This window comes from Arachis hypogaea, chromosome 1 (assembly GCF_003086295.3).
Source record: "Arachis hypogaea cultivar Tifrunner chromosome 1, arahy.Tifrunner.gnm2.J5K5, whole genome shotgun sequence".
Lineage (NCBI taxonomy): Eukaryota > Viridiplantae > Streptophyta > Magnoliopsida > Fabales > Fabaceae > Arachis > Arachis hypogaea.
Window position 1 is genome coordinate 69395976 of NC_092036.1, and position 9394 is coordinate 69405369.

Genomic DNA, 9394 nt, shown 5'->3' on the forward strand with positions numbered 1-9394 from the left:
AACTTCCCATCCAGCTTCAGACCCGCTAGAAGTGCCTCATATTCCACGTGATTGTTTGAGGCAGGGAATCCAAATTTGAGGAAGAGTTCAATCTAGGTCTCCTGGTTGCTTTCAATTATTATGCCTGCGCCACTTCCCGTTTTATTTGAGGAGCTGTTCACGTATAGATGCCATTCTATGGAGATTTCCGGTGTCTCCGTAAATTCCGCAATGAAGTCGGCCAGATATTGGGATTTGATGGCTGTCCGAGCTTCGTATTGAAGATCGAACTCGGACAACTTGACTGCCTATTGCAAGATTCTGTCCGCCAAGTCTGTTTTTTGTAGGATTCCTTTTATGGGCTGGTTGGTCCGAATTTTGATGGTGTGAGACAGGAAATATGGGCGAAGTCATCGAGATGTTATTATGAGAGCGTAAGCGAACTTTTCTATTTTCTGGTAGTTCAGCTCGGCTCCTTGTAATGCTTTGCTGATAAAGTATATGGGTTGCTGCCCGCTGTTGTCTTCTCGGACCAGTGCTGAGGCTATTGCCTGATTTCCCAATGCAAGGTACAAGATGAGTGGTTCCCCTTCCCGTGGTCGACTTAATATAGGTGGCTGTCCCAGAAATTTTTTGAAGTCTTGGAAGGCTTGCTCGCATTCAACGGTCCATTCAAATTCCTTTCCCTTCCTTAGAGTGGTGTAGAAGGGGAGAAATCTCATTGTGGATCCCGTCAGGAACCTGGACAAGGCTGCCAGCCGTCCGTTGAGTTATTGTACTTCTTTGATACAAGTCGGGCTTTTCATGTCAAGTACAACCCTGCACTTGTCCGTGTTTGCCTCGATTCCTCTCTGTGTGACCATAAAACCCAAGAATTTACCCGCTTCTACTGCGAAGGTACATTTTGTGGGATTGAGTCGCATGCCGTGTTGTCTTATGGTGTTGAATACTTGTGTCAGGTCAGATAATAACATCTCTTTGTTTTGCGTCTTCACTAGCATGTCATCTACGTAGACCTACGTGACCTTTCCGATGTGATCCGAAAAAACTTTATTCATTAATCTTTGGTAAGTGGCTCCCACATTTTTGAGACCGAAAGGCATAACAATGTAGCAGTAGTTTGCCTTTGGGGTTAAGAAAGAGGTATTTTCTGGGTCGGGTGGGTACATTGGGATTTGGTTATATCCTGAGTATGCGTCCATAAAGGAGAGATATTTGTATCCGGAGGAGGCATCTACCAGTGCGTCAATATTTGGGAGTGGATAAGGATCTTTCGGGCAAGCTTTGTTGAGATCGGTAGTCGGTGCACATTCTCCACTTCCCATTTGACTTTTTTACCAAAACGACATTAGCAAGCCATAATGGGTGTTTGACTTCTCTTATGAAGCCTGCCCCCAGTAGAGCTCGTACCTGTTCTTCTACCGCTTGAGAGCGTTTGGGTCCTAGCTTTCTGCGCCTTTGTTGTACCGGCCGAGATTCTGGATAGACTGCTAGCTTATGGCACATTAGTTTGGGATCTATACCTGGCATGTCTGCGGCCTTCCATGCACAGAGGTCGGCGTTGCTGCGTAGGAACTATATGAGTGATTCTTTTATGTCCCCTTTTAGGAGTGTGCCGACATTGGTTATTTGGTCCGGGGTGTTCCCGATCTGAATTTGCTCTATTTCTCCTTCAGGTTGTGGGCGAAGCTCCTCCCGCCTCCGAACTCCACCAAGCTCGATTGTGTGGAATTCTTCACCTCCACCTCTGAGGTTTAGACTTTCGTTGTAACAGCAGCACTCCATTTTCTGGTCTGCCTTTACTGTGGCTATTCCTTCTGCGGTTGGGAACTTCATGCATACATGCGGAGTCGAGCATATTGCGCCGAGTTGATTTAATGTTGTCTGACCTATCAGGGCATTGTAGGCTGAGCTTACGTCAACGACGACGCAATCTATTTTGAGTGTTCTTGACTGACTTCCCTTTCCAAAAGTTGTGTGGAGCGAAATATATCCCATTGGTTGAACCGGGGTATCTCCTAACCCGAACAGGCTGTCCGGATATACTCTGAGTTCTTTTTCTTCCAAGCTGAGTTTGTTAAAGGCGGTTTTAAAAAAGATATCGGCAGAGCTCCTCTATCAGTGTGCGATGGAGATTTGCGTTTGCCAATATTATAGTCATGACCATGGGATCGTCATGTCCTGTTGTGATGCTGGATGCGTCTTCTTTGGTAAAAGTGATTGCCGGGATGTTGGGTGCTTCCTTCCTTTCTGCGACGTGATATATGTCTTTGAGATGTCTTTTGTGGGATGACTTGGAGATTCCTCCCCCGGCGAATCCGCCGTGTATCATATGGACGTGTCTCTCTGGTGTCCGGGATGATCGCATAGCTGGTCCGACATCTTCTGCTCTTCTTCTTTTCCTTTGTTCATCCTCGTGGGTGGCCAGGTATCGATCTAACCTCCCTTCTCGCACAAGCATTTCTATGATGTTTTTTTAAGTCAAAACACTCATTGGTGGAGTGCCCGCGGATCCGATGGTATTCACAGTATTCAGCCCGGTTTCCTCCTCCTTTTTTGCCTTTGAGTGGTCGAGCTGGTGGTATTTTTTCTATGTTGCAAACTTCTCTGTAGACATCCACAAGAGACACCTGAAGAGGGGTGTAATTGTGGTACTTTTTGATTTTCTCTCCATGTCAATCTTCCCTTTTTCTGGAATCTTTGTCTTTATCCCGAGGGGTGAACCCTGCTTTTGAGGTCCCTCCTAATCAGGAGTTCTCCTCCATGTTGATGTACTTTTCCGCTCGCTCCTGCACCTCGTTCAGAGATGTGGGATACCTCTTTGATATGGATTGACTAAAAGGCCCTTCTCGCAGACCATTAATGAGACCCATGATGGCAGCTTCTGTTGGAAGGTTTTGTATATCCATGCATGTTTTGTTGAATCTCTCCATGTAGTTTCGCAGGGTTTCCCGCTCCCCTTGTCTGATTCCTAGTAAGCTCGGAGCATATTTAGCTTTGTCCTTTTGGATGGAAAATCTGGCCAAGAATTTTTTAGCCAAGTCGTTGAAACTTGAGATGGACCTAAGAGAGAGATTGTCAAACCATCTAATTGCTGTTTTTGTTAAAGTAGTTGGAAAGGCTTTGCAACGAACTGCATCTGAGACATCGGTGAGGTACATTCTGCTTCTAAAGTTGCTGAGATGATGGCTGGAATCTGTAGTGCCGTCGTATAAGGTCATATCTGGGAGTTTAATGTCCTTTGGGATTTTTGTCTTCATGATTTCTTTGGTGAATGGGTCTTGCTCCTTTCGTGCATTATCTTCGGGACCGGATCGGCTGGCTTTTGTCTTGACATCGGTTTCAAGTTTCAAGAGTTTTGTTTCCAGTTCCCGGCGTCACCTTATTTCTCTTTGCAGATCCTTCTCGGCCTCTCGTTGTCGTAAGGCATCTTCCTCAAGTTGTTTTAGCCGATTTTTGAATGCCTCCAGGGCTCCCTAGTTTGGGGAGTTTTTATTATTGACTTGGAGAGTATCCTTTGGTGTTGTGCCCGCATTTTTGTGCGGTGTTCTTTCTTCTAGATCTGAAGTGTGGTCGTTGTCATGGTCCTCCGCCATGGTAATGAGATGACTTCCAGGGTCCCCGGCAACGGCGCCAATGTTCTGAGGGTTACCTGAAACTGTAGGTCGATCTCCGACGAGATCTTCTGTATTGGTTGGAATGGTTTGTGTCCGACTTGTTGGACTTGGTGGTGATGCTGATTCCTTCGTTCCCAGAGGATGGGGGTACCTGCAAGGGACTCCGATGCTTAAGTTAGCAAGGGTATTAAGCAGGTATTGAGTAGAATCAGAGTATGAGTTATACTTGGGTGCTCCAGTGTATTTATAATGGTATAGAGTGACCTCTTTTGGATGAGATAAGTTAGTTATCTTATCTTATCTTTATCTTATCTTTGACTGGGGTCCTCTTATCTTCAAGGGAACCGCCTTTATCTCTACGGGCTTGGGCCGCCCTTGAATTTGGGACGTGTTCCTCTATTTGGGCCCTTTGTTTAGGCCTTCCTGTGATTTGGCCGAGCTCTTTTGAGAAGAGATCGGGTTTGCCCTGACCTGAAGACGTCGGTCGCTTTGTCTGTAGAACATCCCGGGTCAGACAGCTCGACCCAGGGTATGAACAGCTACGTTAAGAGTCACATTAACTTAGTTAACATGAACTCTAACATGGAAGAAAAGACAATGCCAACGTTAATGACACTCACCTTTGTCATTAACGTTGGATCAAGCCAACATTGCCCACGTTAGTGGTCACGTTAAGACCACTAACGTGAAAGTTAACGTGGAGCTAAGATTGATGAGCCAACATTAGTGACACTCACCTTTGTCACTAACGTTAGAGATGGCATTCACTACCACGTTAGTGGCCATGTTAACCTAGTTAACGTGAACTCTAACGTAGGAAAGAGGGGCGTTTGGAGCGTTAGTGATAAAGGTAAGTGTCACTAATACTCTCGAAGCTAGGCATGCCCATGTTAAAAGTCACATTAGTTATACTAACGTGAACTCTAACGTAGGGAAAAAGGGGCACAAGGCAACGTTATTGGAAAAGGTGATTCCCAATAATACTTGCAAAGGATCATAAGGAAACGTTAGTGGTCACGTTAGTGCCACTAACGTTGAAGTTAACGTGGACTATTTTGGGGTTGGACGTTAGTGAAAAAGGTGATTGCCACTAACGTTCTCGAACCCATATTTTCACTTAACGTTAACATCACTAACGCCTGTGCCTAACTTACACTTTTCTGCAAGCGGAGCCCACTAAAGATTGTAACTGCTTCAACTCAAGATCTAAGGTCCACATCCAAGACTCGAAGAACTCACTAGAAGATCAAGAAGATTAGTATATATAGGAGTAGTTTTGAACTATAGAGAAGCTTGGCACTTTGGAGAACTACTCTCTGTATATTACTTTTCTACATTTTAGCTAAGCATGTATTCTTTTCTGCCATTTTTTATTACCAGAGCTATGAACAACTAAACCCCTTTCGTTGGGTTAGGGAGCTCTGTTTTAATTTGATAGATCAATTATAGTTTTCTTTCTTCTTCATCTCTCTTCTCTCTTGATTTACTAGAAAGATTTCGATCTTAATTCAATTGGTTAGTTGTCTTGGAAAAGAAACTCTCCATAATTGGATCTCCTCTGTGCCTTGGAAAAGGGATGAGGAGATCATGCTAGAAATCTTTTCTCATGTTGGACCAAATTGGGGTCTGGGCGGATATATTGACATGTAATCCTCCCAACACATTGATTTGGAAATACATGTGGTATAATTAGTGACCACACTTCATCTCTTCCCATGAGCAATTAAATCAAGGAATTGGGCAATTGTTCAAGTTTAAAGAGATTGGGTTGCCAAGGAATTGGAATCCAATCACTTAAGATTGCCAAGGAGATCAATAGATGCTTCGATTGAGGAATAGATGAAAATGAATTTGATCCGGAGAATACAACATCTCCTAAGCCCAATGAATTCCCCATTTCTGATCTCACCCATTCTCTTTACTTTCTGCCATTTATTTCCATGTTCATCTCCCCGATTCCCATTTAAGATTCTGCACTTTATTTCCTGCAGTTTACTTTCCCACCATTTAGTTTCCTGTAACATCAACTACACTCTATTTAGCTCAACTAGCATACTCTTCCAACTAAAGTTGCTTGACCAATCAATCCCTGTGGGATTCGACCTCACTCTATTGTGAGTTTTTACTTGACGACAATTTGGTATACTTGCCGAAGGGAAATTTGTTGAGAGACAAGTTTTCGTGCATCACTGATTAGCCATACGATATATGTGCATGGTATTTTTCATCCGAGACGAGCAATCCGACAGTTGAATAGCCGTACAGAAACCGTAGAGGACCATTTTCACTGAGAAGACGGGAAGTAGCCATTGACAATGGTGACACCCAACATACAGCTTGCCATAGAAAGGAGTATGAAGGATTGGATGAAGGCAGTAGGAAAGCAGAGATTCAAAAGGGATAAAGCTTCTCCATACACTTATATGAAATTCTCACCAATGATTTACATAAGTATCTCTATCTTTATTTTACGTTTTATTTATCTTTTAATTATTAAAACTCCATAACCATTTGAATCCGCCTGACTGAGATTTACAAGGTGACCATAGCTTGCTTTAAGCCGACAATCTCCGTAGGATCGACCCTTACTCACGTAAGGTTTATTACTTGGACGACCCAGTGCACTTGCTGGTTAGTTGTGCGAAGTTGTGAAAAAGAGTTGAGATTACAATTGTGCGTAACAAGTTGTTGGCGCCATTGTGTATCAAAATTTCGTGCACCAAGTTTTTGGCGCCGTTGTCAGGGATTGTTCGAGTTTGGACGACTGACGGTTCATCTTGTTGCTTAGATTAGGTAATTTTCTTTTTATTTTATTTTTCAAAAAGTTTTCAAAAATCTTTCAAAAAAATTTCTTCTTTTTCGTTTTCTTTTTTTTCTTTTTTTCTTTCTAAAAACAATTTTCGAAAAATCCAAAAAAATTTATAAAATCATAAAACCAAAAAAATATTTTGTGTTTCTTGTTTGAGTCTAGTGTCAATTTTTAGGTTTAGTGTCAATTGCATCTTTTTAATTTTCTAAAAAATTTTGAAAATTTATGCATTGCATTCTTCATGATTTTCAAGTTGTTCTTGACAAGTCTTCTTGTTTGATCTTCATATTTTATTGTGTTGTGCCTTTTATTGTTTTTCATATGCATTTTTGAATTATTAATGTCTAAACATGAAAAATCTCTAAGTTTGGTGTCTTGCATGTTTTTCTTTTCTTGAAAATTTATCAAAAAATAACTTCTTGGTGTTCATCATGATCTTCAAAGTGTTCTTGGTGTTCATCTTGACCTTCATAGTGTTCTTGCATGCATCATTTATTTTGATCCAAAATTTTCATGTTTTGCGTCATTTTTGTGTTTCTCTCTCTCCTCATTAAAAATTCAAAAATAAAAAAATATCTTTTCCTTATTTTACTCATAAATTTCGAAATCTTTGGGTTGACTTAGTCAAAAAAAATTTAAAATAAGTTATTTCTTGTTAGTCAAGTAAAGATTTCAATTTTAAAAATCTTATCTTTTCAAAACTTTTTCAAAAATCAAATCTTTTTCATTTTTCTTTTATATTTTTGAAAATTTTTTTTAAATTTATTTTCAAAATCTTTTTCTTAATTTTATTTCATATTTTTTGAAAATTTTACAAACAATTAATGTGATTGATTTAAAAATTTGAAGTTTGTTACTTTCTTGTTAAGAAATGTTCAATCTTTAAATTCTAGAATCATATCTTTTAGTTTCTTGTTAGTCAAGTAATCAATTTTAATTTTCAAAATCATATCTTTTTAATCTCCTTTTCAAATCTTTTTTTCAAAATAAATTTCAATCATATCTTTTTAAACATATCTTTTTCAAATCATATCTTTTTCAAAATCAATTTCAAAAATCTTTTCTAACTTCCTATCTTTTCAAAATTGATTCTCAAATCTTTTTCAACTAACTAATTGACTTTTTTTGTTTGTTTTACTATTTCTTATCTTTTCCAAAACCACCTAACTACTTTTCTCTCTCTAGTTTTCGAAAATTCCTCACCCTTTTTCAAAATTCTTTTTAATTAACTAGTTGTTTTAAATTTTAATTTTATTTTATTTTTTCTCCTAATTTTTGAATTCTAACTATATTTTAAAATAAAAAAAATCTTTTTTCTTTTTTTTCTTCTAATTTTTGAATTTTCCACTCACTCTTTCTATTTATTTTATTTATTTACTAACGCTTCTCTTCTCAAAATTCGAACCCCTCCCTTCTCTGTGTTCGAATTTTTCTTCTTCTTCCTTCATTCTTATTCTTCCACTCACATAAAAGAATCTCTATATTGTGACATAAAGGATTCCTCTTCTTTTCTGTTCTCTTCTTTTTCATATGAGCAGGAGCAAGGACAAGGACATTCTTGTTGAAGCAGATCCTGAACCTGAAAGGACTCTGAAGAAGAAGCTAAGAGAAGCTAAAGCACAACAATACAGAGAAAACCTTACAGAGAATCTCAAAAAAGAAGAAGACATGGCCGAACCCAAAAACAATGCAAGGAAGATGCTTGGTGACTTTACTGCACCAAATTCCAACATCCATGGAAGAAGCATCTCAATCCCTGCCATTGCAGTAAACAATTTTGAGCTAAAGTCTCAAATAGTTTCTCTGATGCAACAGAATTGCAAGTTTTATGGACTTCCATCAGAAGATCCTTTTTAGTTCTTAACTGAATTCTTGCAGATTTGTGATACTGTTAAGACCAATGGAGTTGATCCTAAGGTCTATAAGCTTATGCTTTTCCCTTTTGCTGTAAGAGACAAAGCTAGAACATGGTTAGACTCTCAACCTAGAGATAGCCTAAACTCTTGGGATAAGCTGGTCACGGCATTCTTAGCCAAGTTCTTTCCTCCTCAAAAGCTGAGCAAGCTTAGAGTGGATGTTCAAACATTCAGGCAGAAAGAAGGTGAATCCCTCTATGAAGCTTGGGAACGATACAAACAATTGACCAAAAAGTGTCCTTCTGACATGCTCTCAGAATAGACCATCCTGGATATATTCAATGATGGTCTGTCTAAATTGTCTAAGATGTCATTGGACCATTCTGTAGGTGGATCTATTCACCTAAAGAAAATGCCTACAGAAGCTCAGGAACTCATTGACATGGTTGCAAATAACCAATTCATGTACACTTCTGAAAGGAATCCTGTGAGTAATGGGACACCTCAAAGGAAGGGAGTTCTTGAAATTGATGCTCTGAATGCCATATTGGCTCAGAACAAAATGTTGACTCAACAAGTCAATTTAATTTCTCAGAGTCTGAATGGATTGTAAAATGCATCCAACAGTACTAAAGAAGCATCTTCTGAAAAAGAAGCTTATGATCCTGAGAACCCTGCAATGGCAGAGGTGAATTACATGGGTGAAGCCTATGGAAACACCTATAATCCCTCATGGATAAATCATCCAAATTTCTCATAGAAGGATCAACAAAAGCCCCCAACAAGGCTTTAATAATGGTGGAAGAAATAGGTTTAGTAATAGCAAGCCTTTTCCATCATCCTCAAAGCAATAGACAGAGAATTATGAGCAGAACCCACCTAGCTTAGCAAATATAGTCTCTGATCTATCTAAGGCCACTCTTAGTTTCATAAATGAAACAAGGTCCTTCATTAGAAATTTGGAGGCGCAAGTGGGCCAGCTGAGTAAAAGAGTCACTGAAACTCCTCCTAGTACTCTCCCAAGCAATACAGAAGAGAACCCAAAAAGAGAGTGCAAGGCCATAAGCTTACTTGGTGTGGCCGAATGCATAGAGGAGGAGGAGGACGTGAATCCCAGTGAGGAAGACCTCATG

General features: G+C 39.8%; 1 non-coding gene across 1 annotated transcript; it reads right to left on the reverse strand.

Moving 5' to 3' along the window:
• Positions 1-8466: 8466 nt before the first annotated feature.
• Positions 8467-8570, reverse strand: LOC112714176 (small nucleolar RNA R71). The gene has a single exon (XR_003159136.1). It is a non-coding gene; the product is annotated as a small nucleolar RNA R71 (small nucleolar RNA).
• Positions 8571-9394: the final 824 nt, after the last annotated feature.